We start from the raw sequence: 12521 nt of genomic DNA on the forward strand, positions 1-12521 counted from the left end.
ATGTAACTACCTAAAAGGGGAAGAATGGGTAGTAAGATAATTGCCAGTGTGGTGTGCTGGATGATGCGCTGAATGTGCTGAAGGACAGCATAGCTTACAAGAATCTCGCCAGTTACTGGGGTTAAGTCAGCAGACAAACATCATCATGTATGCACAGCAAACTGCTACAGATCATCAATAAGCGACAGGTTTTGGAAAGCTGAAAAACATGGCCTGCCTGTTGGAGAAACAGAAGCCAACAGTTCACTGAAAATGCAGAGCATCAGCCGAGGGGACAGAATGAAGAGGCAGCTTGGGACAGGGGAGAAGGGAGTTGGTTCAGTCAGTGGCCAGGACCCTCGCTAAGGGAAGTGGTGGACCTTAGGGATCATCCAGCTCACCACAGGGACGGGGAATCGGGAAGCGCGACATGATCCAGAAGGCGGTGAACTTTGAGGGGTCTGGACTACCAATCCTGCTGATTGATTAGTTTCCCCATCCCAAAGATTTGGAGATCACTTCTGGTGTTCCCATTAACACAAGCTGAGATGACCTACTTCAGAATGGACCAAGCATTGAGTCTTGGTACTGCCTGGCTTGTGAAGCTTAGAAATCTAGTAGGAAATCCACCAGCCCACTGGAGAACAAGAAAACATTTTTAATTTGAAACTCATTCATTTTGGATGCTCCCTGGTCATTAGGGGGACCCTTTGCTGTGTTCCATTGTAAATCTGCTCCTGATAGGACATGACTCACGCATGAAGGAAACCCAAACTCAGCAGGGCAATTTGCTGAGTTTAAACAGACTCCATTTTCACTGGAGGGACGATTTTATCCTGCAGTGTGTGATTATTTTAGAGTAGTTTATATTCATTAGTGTCACAAGTAGGCTTACATTAACACTGCAATGAAGTTACTGTGAAAATCCCCTAGTCACCACACTCTGGTGTCTGTTCGGATACACTGAGGGAGAATTTAGCACGGCCAATGCACCTAACCAGCACATCTTTTGGACTGTGGGAGGAAACCGGAGCACCACCACACAGGGAGAATGTGCAAACTCCACACAGACAGTGACCCAAGCCGGGAATCGAACCAGGTCCCTGATGCTGTGATGCAGCAGTGCTAACCACTGTGCCACCCAAAACTTTAACTGCAGGCTCCAGCAAGAATTGAACTCGTGACCCCGGGTTTACAAGATCAGTGCTCTAACCACTGAGCTATGGAGCCAATTGATATAAATGCTCATAAAAAGCAGATAAGGTCTGTGGATCCGTCAAGCTGCCAATTTATCTGAATGGACAACACTTTAAATTCTGAATGAAAACACAACCTGCCTATGTCTGTGGATTAAAAAAAGATCAGTTTACTGCAGCCAACATATTCAGTTCTTCTCAATGAAATTAACAAGTGTTTGCAAGCTCTAACATCAGCCTGGATATTAGCAGCTGTTAAATGATCATTCCCCATTTACAAACTAAAGCACTGTCAACGTTACTGTGATAGACTCTCACATCAGCAATAAGGCTGCACATCCTCACAAGATCACTCAGTGGTGAGGTTCGAGATCTTTGCAGACAAACTGTTGTGATCTTTTGCTTGTGAAAATTCTGCTTTTAAGCAATGTTTATTGATGTAACCCTGTGTTATTATTGCAACATTATTACTGCGTGACTGCTATCGTTATTACAGCGGGGGCAGTAATTTCACAGCTTTATTAACAACTCCAAGAGGTTATTATCATCAGCTGCCTTTAATGTGAGGTTAAATGTTTGTATTTATAAGGGATTAACTACTTTAGGGAATTTAAACATATTGAATGGGCTTTTATGAGTTACATTATTACAAATTACATTATGCAATGTTATTTGTATGTTTGGAAGTCTGTAATACATACTTAGAACTTTACTTTATTTAATCACAGCATGGCTCCTGATGTCTGCCTATGGTGGATACCGGGTGAGTTAGCATGAAGAGTGTAAGGGCAAAGGTAGATGGTGGACATGCATTGACATGAGTTAGCATAGGGGCCATGGGGATGGATAGGTGGTGTCATGAGTTGGCATATGTTGGCACTAAGTTGGCATAGGGGTGACAAAGGGCCATGGGAATGAATGGGGTCATTAGGTGGAACTAAATTGGCATATGGGTAATAAGAGGCCATGGAGATGAGTGGAGGTCATGAATTGGCACTAAGCTGGCACAGACTATTGCATGGATTGGCAATGAGGGTATGAGGAGCCATGGGCTGGGTGGCAGTTATGAGTTGGCATGGATGGGCATGGAGAAGGGGTGGGGTGAGAGGGATGAGGGCTGTAGGCCTAATATTTAATGACACAGCCTTTAAATCAGCTCACCTTGGCACTTAGCAAACCCCTTGGGCTGCCTCCAATCTGTGTTTGAGGTTGGGGAGCTTGACTCCAGGGTGCCCCTGCCCGTCCAAACCCCCACCCCAAGAACAAAGACCCCGCCACTTTTTTCCTGAGGCAGATCAGGAAATCTTGCCGCCATGCCGCCCACCTCTGGAGGGACAATTAAAGTCCAGCATTTGTTTAAACTCACCGATACTTAAATGTGCTCTTCAAACATCTACCTCGTACAGACCATGAGCAATGCGGGACTCAAAGCCCTGTCCTGGTTCAGCCCCAGCTGAATCCAGGCAGCTGGCCAAAAGATACCGCAGCTGCCAAACTGAACTACGGTCTAATGGGACCCTTAGCTCATAGGGGCCTTTCGTGCTGCATTTCAAAAGTAACTGCAGTTCCATAACTCTTAATCTGTTTGGACCAGTGTAAACAAACAAGGGACTCGCAATGTGGTCCCAAAATGTGCCTTAGAAGGACAACTCCACCTTTTAAAACTGCCAGGCTTCATTTTATTTTGGAGATCACAACAGTTTGTCTGCAAAGATCTCAAACCTCACCACTGAATGACATTGTGAGGATGTACGATCCCATTACCGATGCGAGAGTCTATCACAGTAATGTTGACAGTACTTTTGTAAACACTGAATGATCATTTAGCAGCCGCTAATATCCAGGCTGCTTTTAGAGTTTGCAAATACTGCTGATTCGGTTTGAGGGGTGCTGAATGTGCTGATCGGAATAAGCAGAAGGATTGTTATAGACATACATTTGCTCTTCAGTCCAGCATCAGTATGTTTTAATGAGATATCAAATAAAGGCTTTCACCCGATAAATGAACAGGAACGAAATGAAAACTGACTCAATGGACTTTGCAGTGACCAAGACAAGCAAATTCTTTCCGCAGACTAATTTTTAATTATGTCCCAATGTGCAGCCTGCAGGATCATTCACAGGCATTCATAAAGCAACAATGCCCCTTTTGCATAAAGTTGACAAGGGAGATATTTCCTTAAGAATTGATAAGGGGCTGGATTCTCCGGTCTCGCCCGCAGCTGGTGTTCTCCAGTTCCGCTGCAGTGAATGGAGTTTTGGCCGAGCGCCAAATTTTCCGTTCACGATGGCAGGGCGTGAAGGGCCGGAGAGTTCGGCCAAAAGAAAAGACTGCCAGGGAGGAACGGCTGGGCCATCAAACCTGTCACATACTCATGGTGCATTTCTTCTGTCTCCTCCAATCTTACTAATTTAAAGCCTTTTCCACCTCCTATTTAAACTTTCCACTCTGACCTGACTCCCATGCTGGGTCAGGTGTAGCCCATCCCACTGATAGAGCTCTCCCCTGACCCAGAACTGGTGCCAATGTCCCATACCCTCTTTCTCACACCGACCATTTAGCCACATGCTAATTCTCTTCTACTCTTTGTTCCTATGCCAATTTGCATGTGGCCCAGATAATAACCCAGAGATTAATACCCTCAATGTCCTGCTTTTTGATTTAGAGACTAATCGCTGATACTCTTTCGACAGAAACCTCCATCCTGTTCCTTCTCGTGTTATTTGTTCCAACATGGACCACAACACCTGGGTTTCTGTCTGCATTTCCATGACTTGATTTGACCCCTGCCCTTTCCACAAGTTACATATATTGTGGTGATCGGAGCTATACACCAGGTTGCAAGTGTGGTCTACTCAAGGCTCAATGCGAGTTGGTATAACTTCTCCACTTTTCAATTCTATTCCTCTAAAAATAAATCCTTATTTTCCCCTTAGTGTCCAAGACTTGTAGATTAGGGGTATCAGTGGAGTAATACTTAGAGTCATAGAGTCATAGAGGTTTACAGCATGGAAACAGGCCCTTTGGCCCAACTTGTCCATGCAACCCTTTTTTTAAAAACCCCTAAACTAATCCCAATTGCCCGCATTTGGCCCATATCCCTCTATACCCATGTAACTATCTAAATGCTTTTTAAAAGATAAAATTGTACCTGCCTCTACTACTACCTCTGACAGCTTGTTCCAGATACTCACCACGCCCTGTGTGAAAAAATTGTCCCTCTGGACACTTTTGTATCTCTCCCCTCTCACCTTAAACCTATGCCCTTTAGTTTTAGACTCCCCTACTTTTGGGAAAAGATATTGACTATCTACCTTGTCTATGCCCCTCATTATTTTATAGACCTCTATAAGGTCACCCCTCAGCCTCCTACGCTCCAGAGAAAAAAGTCCCAGTCTATACAGCCTCTCCTTATAACTCAATCCATCAAGTCCCAGTAGCACCCTAGTAAATCTTTTCTGCGCTCTTTCTAATTTAATAATATCCTTTCTATCATAGGGTGACCAGAATTGCACAAGTATTCCAAGTGTGGCCTTACCAATGTCTTGTACAAATTCAACAAGACGTCCCAACTCTTGTATTCAATGTTCTCACTGATGAAACCAAGCATGCTGAATGCCTTCTTCACCACTCTGTCCACCTGTGACTCCACTTTCAAGGAGTTATGAACATGTACCCCTAGATCTCTTTATTCTGTAACTCTCCCCAATGCCCTACCATTAACTGAGTAAGTCCTGCCCTGGTTCAATCTACTAAAATACATCACCTCGCATTTGTCTAAATTAAACTCCATCTGCCATTCGTCAGCCCACTGGCCCAATTGATCAAGATCCCGTTGCAATTGGAGATAACTTTCTTCACTGTCCACTATGCCACCAATCTCGGTGTCATCTGCAAACTTACTAACCATGCCCCCTATATTCTCATCCAAATCATTAATATAAATTACAAATATCAGTGGACCCAGCACTGATCCCTGAGGCACACCGCTGGTCACAGGCCTCCAGTTTGAAAAAGAACTCTCTACAACCACCCTCTGGCTTCTGTCAAGAAGCCAATTTTGTATCCATTTAGATATCTCACCCTGGATCCCGTGAGATTTAACTTTATGCAACAATCTACTATGCGGTACCTTGTCAAAGGCTTACAGGGATAGGGCGACAGGGATTGGGTCTGTGAGAGCTGCTCTATTGGAGGGTCAGTGTAGACTCAATGGGTCGAATGGCCTCCTTCTGTACTGTGGGAATTCTATGCTTCTATGATCACGCAATTGATTTGCGTTTTCACAATCCCATATTAACCTGTATTGCTACTTTTTGGTGGTTTGCATATTTAAGCTCCCAAATCCTTTGCTCCTCTACCCCATGTAGATACTTACTTTCCAAGTCATATGTAACCTCCATATTTCTCTTATCAAAATAAAATACCTCCCATTAATTTTCATTGTGGATCCGTGCCAATAATGTGCCCATTCTATAAATTTATCAATGTTGCCTTGTTACTACTTACAGTTTTCTCAGTATTAACTAATCCCCACAGTTTGTGTCATCAGCAAATTTGGGAATTATGTTTTTGATTCCAAAGTTTAAATTGTTAGCATAAATTGTGAACAAATGTCTCCCAACACCGATCCAGGTGGGATCCCAATTCCCACTTTGCATCACATGGAAGAATCATAGAATCCTATGGTGCTGAAGGAGGCCCTTCGACCCATCGAGTCTGCACTGACTACAATCCCACCCAGCCTCTATCACTGTAGCCCCGCGTATTTACCCTGCTCGTCTCCCTGACACTAAGTAGTAATTTGCCGTGGCCAATCAACCATCAGATAGCTTAGTCGCTATTCTCTTCTTTGTCCCTAAGCCCTGCTTGCTCTGAACGCATTAATTAGTCCATTTTGTGATACCTAATCAAAAGCCTTTTGTAAATCTAGCTATGTTGGCCAGAATTCTCCTGCCATTCACGTCGGAGGGATTCTCTGGTCCCAGCAGTGCACCCCCACCCATGGGATTCCCGCCAGCGTGGGGTGCTGTCCATTGGAATTCCCAGTGATAGCGGCGATACCAGAGAATCCCACCACTAGCAGGCAACATGCCACCTCCCGCCAACAGGAAACACATGGCTGGGAGGCTGAAGAATCTCACCCATTATATCCACTGTGTTACCCTAGACTACTCTCTCTGTTATCTCTTCAAAGTATTTAATGAGGGCGGTAAAGCAAGATTTTTCCTTCAGAGATTCATATTAACGACTGATGATTTTTTTTTGGTTTCTAGCTGTTTTTCTACTTTCACTAATCTTCCAATATTTTTCCTGCAACTGATGTTATGCTGAATAGTCTCCAGTATCGTGGCTATGTGTTATTCCCTCCTCCCTGACTTTTGGTATGAGTATTAAGTATCATACAAGAGTGATTGAAATGAGCTAATTAAGCATGAATTAGGAGTTAAGATTGATCGATGTAATTTTGTATGACATTGGCTGGTACCTACTATTTATTGGATGATCACACTTAAATAACAAAAAGGTTTATATTTGCATGATCATCTTCTAAAGTCTTCTGAGGGGAGGCAATGGCCTAATGGTATTATCATGGACTATTAATCTAGAAACTGCTAGTGTTCTGGGGACCTAGGTTCGAATCCCACCACAGCAGCTGGTGCAATGTGAATTCAATCAAAATTTCTGGAATTGAGAATCTACTGATGACCATGAAACCTTTGTTAATTGTCAGGAAAAACCCATTTGGTTTAATAATGCCCTTTAGGGAAGGAAATCTGCCATCTTTACCTGGTCTGGCCTACATGTGACTCCAGAGCCACAGCAATGTGGCTGACTCTGAACTGCCCTCTGACATGGCCTAGCAAGCCACTCAGTTCAAGGGCAACTAGGGATGGGCAATAAATGCTGGCCAGCCAGCAATGTTAATGTCCCATGAATTAAAAAGAATAACCCAGGCTGTGTAAGTTTTAGATTCTCTATTAGATTTCGAGAAAAGCTTTTAAAATGACTTTGTCTTGGAAATTACATCATGAATGGACAAACATAATCCATGATAAATATATTGAAATAAATGCCCTCTGAGTGTTTCAAACTTATATATGAATATTTGTTCACACTCTGTCATTGTACAGTGTACTTGAGGTGATGTGAAAAATGACCATGGGCCTGTGTTTGTCATTCTCCCTCATTAGTTATCCGTGAGGCCCAATAGGCTGTGAAGTCATTCCAACTAAAAACAAAAGACAATGCAAGCCAGAGGAGCTACTTTACTGAATAATTTGTGAGCTGGCTTTCAGGAAAAACTAGTTAGTATTCAGATAGTGTTGAGATATTTCTCACCACAATCGAGAACATGTCTTGCTCTTGTCTACAGACCTTCCTGTACTTTACCAGTGCTGCCGTAGTTCTCTTCAGTTTATACAATCAACTTGTCCATGTGAAAGGGAGGAGAGCATTCAAGGTCAATATGGCTTTGCCTGTGGTACCTCTGAGGTTTGTGAGGAAGAAATTGAGCAAAGTTCTGAATAGCTCAAAGAATATCAAGGCTTCTGTTTTCCTGTGTTGCGAGTGATATTTCAGAATGCGGTTGGGTGGCCTGACTGTTGGATGCTGTACTGGAATTGTAATAATGGTGAGAGAGAGATTTCTCCTTGCTGAGAAACCCACTTTAAAAGTTGAATGTGTCACATGTTGCTGTTATCACCAGTGCTGAATGAAGATTGATCTTCCACTTGTCCACCAGGGTTAGGCTATATCATCTCTCAAAAATGAACCTCTCACCTGTTCCAGGGCAATTAAGGATGGACAATAAATGCTGGCCCAGCCCACATAAAAAAATCTACATCCATTAATATATGATAAGTTATATTAATTATAAATATATAGGAACATTGATGCAGAAGATAGGCCTTACCCCCCTTGAGCCTATTCTGCCATCAATAAGATCATGGCTAATCATGTGATTGTGGAGCCTCCTCCTCCAGTTACCTGTTTTAATGTCCACCACCATTTGTGACTGGATGTGGCAGGACTGCAGAACTTAAATTGGATCTGTTAATTGTAGGATTGGTAGCTCTGTCTATTGCATGTTGCGACTACTGTTTGGCACCAAAGTAGTCCTCTGTTGTGGCTTTACCATGTTGACAATTCATTTTTAGGTGTGCCTGGTGCTGCTGACCAGCACCCTTCATTGAGCTAGAGTTGATCACCCAGTTTGATGGTTTGATTTGATTTATTATTGTCACATATATTAGTATACAGTGAAAAGTATTGTTTCGTGTGCGCGATACAGACAAAGCATACTGTTCATAGAGAAGGAAATGAGAGAGTGCAGAATGTAGTGTTACAGCCATAGCTAGGGTGTAGAGAAAGATCAACTTAGTGTGAGATAGGTCTGTTCAAAAGTCTATTCTTGAGTCGGTTAGTATGTGACCTCAGACTTTTGTATTGTAAAGGGGGATATGCTGGGCCATGAAGTTGCTGGTTGCGTACAATTCTGCTGCTGCTGATAGTCCACAGTGACACACAAATGCCCAATTTTGAGTTGTTGGATCTGTTTGAAATCTATCCCATTTAGCACGGTGGTAGAATGACACAACACTTGGTCTTCTATACTCAAGAAACCACAAGCGTAGAACCCTCATGCCAACCAATGCCATTCTCCCACCACCCTTTGCCGTTAACCCCCTCCATGCCAAATCATCAAGCATCAATTGATAGTTCCTCAACAATTTGACAGTTTGACAATTCCAATGGGTTTTCTAAATTCCAACAGCTTGACAATTCCAATGATTTTTATGCACAATGAAGTTTACTTTTAACAATCCCAAAGGGTGCCTTGCCATCCTCAAATAGTTCCTTATGTCTCTCAAAGGGTGTCTTCCACCCCCAAGGTATCCTGGGACCAGATCCAAAGAGAAGCATTACCTCTCCAAAGGATGCCCTGACTATCCAAACAATCTAAGTTCAGACCAGCTTCGATCTGAGCTAATCTATACACTACAGGCTTCACACACCTTGCCTACAAAACTCCCTCTTCAGTGGAGAAAGCTGGTATGTAAATGGCTATCTGTCTCTGTACACTCTGCTTCCATGAACCCGAGCCTGACTCCACCCCCGCCCCAGTGAAAGTGGAACATGCCATGTTAAAGGGGGACTTAGAGTTTTCAGCCATTTCTGGGATTTTGTACCATGATGGAAAAGTTTCCGACTATGGCAGAAATCTGGGCCTTCGTATTAGGCATGTCAAATGCAAATTGGGCTGTTTTCCATTTCCAAGGCACACACTCAAATTATTACCCACTTTGCCTGGAATTTTTATTTTTTCATCAGATTTCTGGCAGCCCTGTAGGCGGTGATGGATAGAGGGATGAGAGCAGCTGTTGAAATAGGCTGGTTAGAAAGCCTGTCTCTGTCCTCATTTATATCATTTATGTCACCGCTAAGCCCCCTCTATGCACTCTCAGGTCCCCTACACCACTTCCGTGCCCCCATACATCGCAGAGCTCCCTACCGCCCCGATCAGAACCTGTGTAAAACTACCCCCACCATGGAGGCCTCGAGGCTCTCCTCCCCAGCCCTGATCAGAGTTGACATTTCTCTTCCCCCCCCCCCCAATCATTGGCCCCTTCCCTTCCACCCCCACTCTGATCATCATCCCCTTCTCCTCCTCACCCTGATCATCGCCACCTTCCCCCCCTCACAGTCTGAGCTGGCACCCACCTCCACCTCCTCCCCCCAACAACCATTTCCAGCATCCCCTGCTCCTCCGCCGCTTCCAGCCACCACCACATCTAAATGAACCACCCTCCCCCTGGGGCCCGCCCTTTGGCGCAGGTTGGCATTGGTGTGGTGCCAACCTGGCAGTGCCAGCCTGTGCCAAGGGGTAATCATGATGTGGAGATGCCGGCATTGGACTGGGGTAAACACAGTAAGGGTTTTAACAACACCAGGTTAAAGTCCAACAGGTTTATTTGGTAGCAAATACCATTAGCTTTCGGAGCGCTGCTCCTTTGTCAATGAAGGACGCAGCGCTCTGAAAGCTAATGGTATTTGCTACCAAATAAACCTGTTGGACTTTAACCTGGTGTTGTTAAAACTCTTACCAAGGGGTAATGACAGTGGTCATTGCCAGGACACTGCCTGGCCATATCCCTCTCCCCGCCGGGGCTATACTTACCTTGACATCCCCAGGGTGATGCACATGACAGGTTCATGTCCAGGTGAATCTATTGTAAACATCATGTCGGTGCAGTGTCAATATAAGGTGCTGGGGTCAATATCTGGTGAGGGGGTGAGTTAATAACGTTTAAATGCATTCAAATTCACGTTAAGTGGGTTCATGCCCTGATGATGTCACTGCCAAGGGGCGGGGAAGATCCGAAATTGTATTCTTGCCAGTGAGAACTTCCGAATCTTGAGCCCCTTCTGGCATTTGCACGGACAGCGAGCACGGGCTCAAGGTCAACCTCCACAGTTAGATTTGGAAATGAGGGGAATTGGTGCTTTTTTTTAAACATTTCTTTTAGATGCAAGGCTCATTATCAAGCAGCAGCATTAATTGTTCATCTCTAATTGACCTTGAGAAGGGGCAAAGTTGGTCTTTGTCTTTGATACAGTACCTGTAGTAAAGCTACTCCCATAATGCTGTTATAGAGGGACTTGCCAGACTTTGAACAAGAAAGACAGTAACTGTCCAAGTCACTACAAATGTTTTAAAGTTTATTTATTAATGTCACAAGTAGGCTTACATTAACACTGCAGTGAAGGTACTGGGAAAATGTATGATATAAAGGAGCCCAGTCCATCACTCAAACCAGCCTCCCATCCATTGACTCTGTCTACACTTCCCGCTGCCTCGGAAAAGCAGCCAGCATAATTAAGGACCCCACGCACCCTGAACATGCTGGCTGGAATTTTACTGATGTGGAGATGCCGGCATTGGACTCTTACTGGAATTTTACTGCCACACCCACCCTGGAATCAGGGCAGGCACGGCTCGCAGAATGGAATTCTCTGTTGGCCTCAGGTGGGATCTTACAAGTCTCGCCCAAGCGAGGTCATAAAATAACGGCCACTCTCTTCCAACTTCTTCCATCGGGAAAAAGATACAAAAGTCTGAGGTCACGTACCAACCAACTCAAGAACAGCTTCTTCCCTGCTGCTGTCAGACTTTTGAATGGACCTACCTCGCACTAAGTTGATCTTTCTCTACACCCTAGCTATGACTGTAACACTACATTCTGCACTCTCTCGTTTCCTTCTCTATGAATGGTATGCTTTGTCTGTATAGTGCGCAAGAAACAATACTTTTCACTGTATACTAATATATGTGACAATAATAAATCAAATCAAATCAAAAGGATATGACAGTATTCTATATACCTGTTCCTTTTTAGTGTTTGAGATAACAGGTTTGAGAAGTGTAAAGCACCAAAAAGTTGGATTATGATCAGATTTCAGAATGGAAAATAAGAGATAGATTCAGCTCAGCTTAATTTGGAAATTGACCAGAATGAGAAGACTTTACACAATTCAATTTATTCTTAAACCCTTGTAAAGATTTCCTCATATACAACGATGAGTGATACATTGATCCTTCATGCTCCATGTAACAATCATCGTATTCAGGCTGAAAGTATACACTTGAAAGAGGTGGGGCGATCAGTAGGTGGCCCCACTGGCAACTTCCAATCTGCACGATCAGAAGTTATCCCAGTGGATCTTTGATTATGGATGGTTAGCTTTGCAAATCCCGAAAACAGGAGAAAATGATGGGAATATTCCATCAAAGCAAATTACTTCAGTTGCTGGAATCTGAAACACAACCAGAAAATGCTGGAAAATCTCAGCAGGTCTGACAGCATCGGTGGGGGGAGAATAGAACCAATGAGTCATGTCAGGGCAATCCTTCGTCAGAGCTGAAGACAGTAGAAAATGGGATGAGATTTATACTGTCTGAATATAGGAGCTTTTCTGGAGACCAAGTACAGAGACAGTGGCCGTGATTCTCGAATCCCGACCCGCAACTTCTCTGGCGGATCGGGGTGGGAGATGCGCGTCGCCAGCCTTGTTCCGGGATTTGAGCATGCGCCGGGAATGCATGCACATCTCCCAGAGCCGGCGAACAGTCGCCAGTCAGCCCACGCCGGAAACCGGCAGGAAGACAGATAAGTCATTTGAATCTCTTTAAATGTATTTTAAATATGTTTTCAATGTAATTATCGGGAACTTACTGGTCCCGATTGTATCTCCCACCCCACCAGCAGTACTTCATTCCGGTGGGGTTCAGACTAGCTCTCCACATTCAGGGAACTAGCAGCAGACCCTGCCGGAATGAAGGG

General features: G+C 44.1%; 1 protein-coding gene and 1 non-coding gene across 2 annotated transcripts in view; one reads left to right on the forward strand and one right to left on the reverse strand.

The window, feature by feature from the left end:
• Window positions 1-12521, forward strand: part of LOC144479217 (synaptotagmin-6-like) — a gene marked incomplete at its 5' end in the record, with an annotated part of 144125 nt that overhangs the window by 52581 nt on the left and 79023 nt on the right. The window lies entirely within an intron of this gene.
• Window positions 1137-1209, reverse strand: trnat-ugu (transfer RNA threonine (anticodon UGU)). The gene has a single exon. It is a non-coding gene; the product is annotated as a tRNA-Thr (tRNA).

Source organism: Mustelus asterias, chromosome 25 (genome assembly GCF_964213995.1).
Source record: "Mustelus asterias chromosome 25, sMusAst1.hap1.1, whole genome shotgun sequence".
In the NCBI taxonomy this organism is placed as follows: domain Eukaryota; kingdom Metazoa; phylum Chordata; class Chondrichthyes; order Carcharhiniformes; family Triakidae; genus Mustelus; species Mustelus asterias.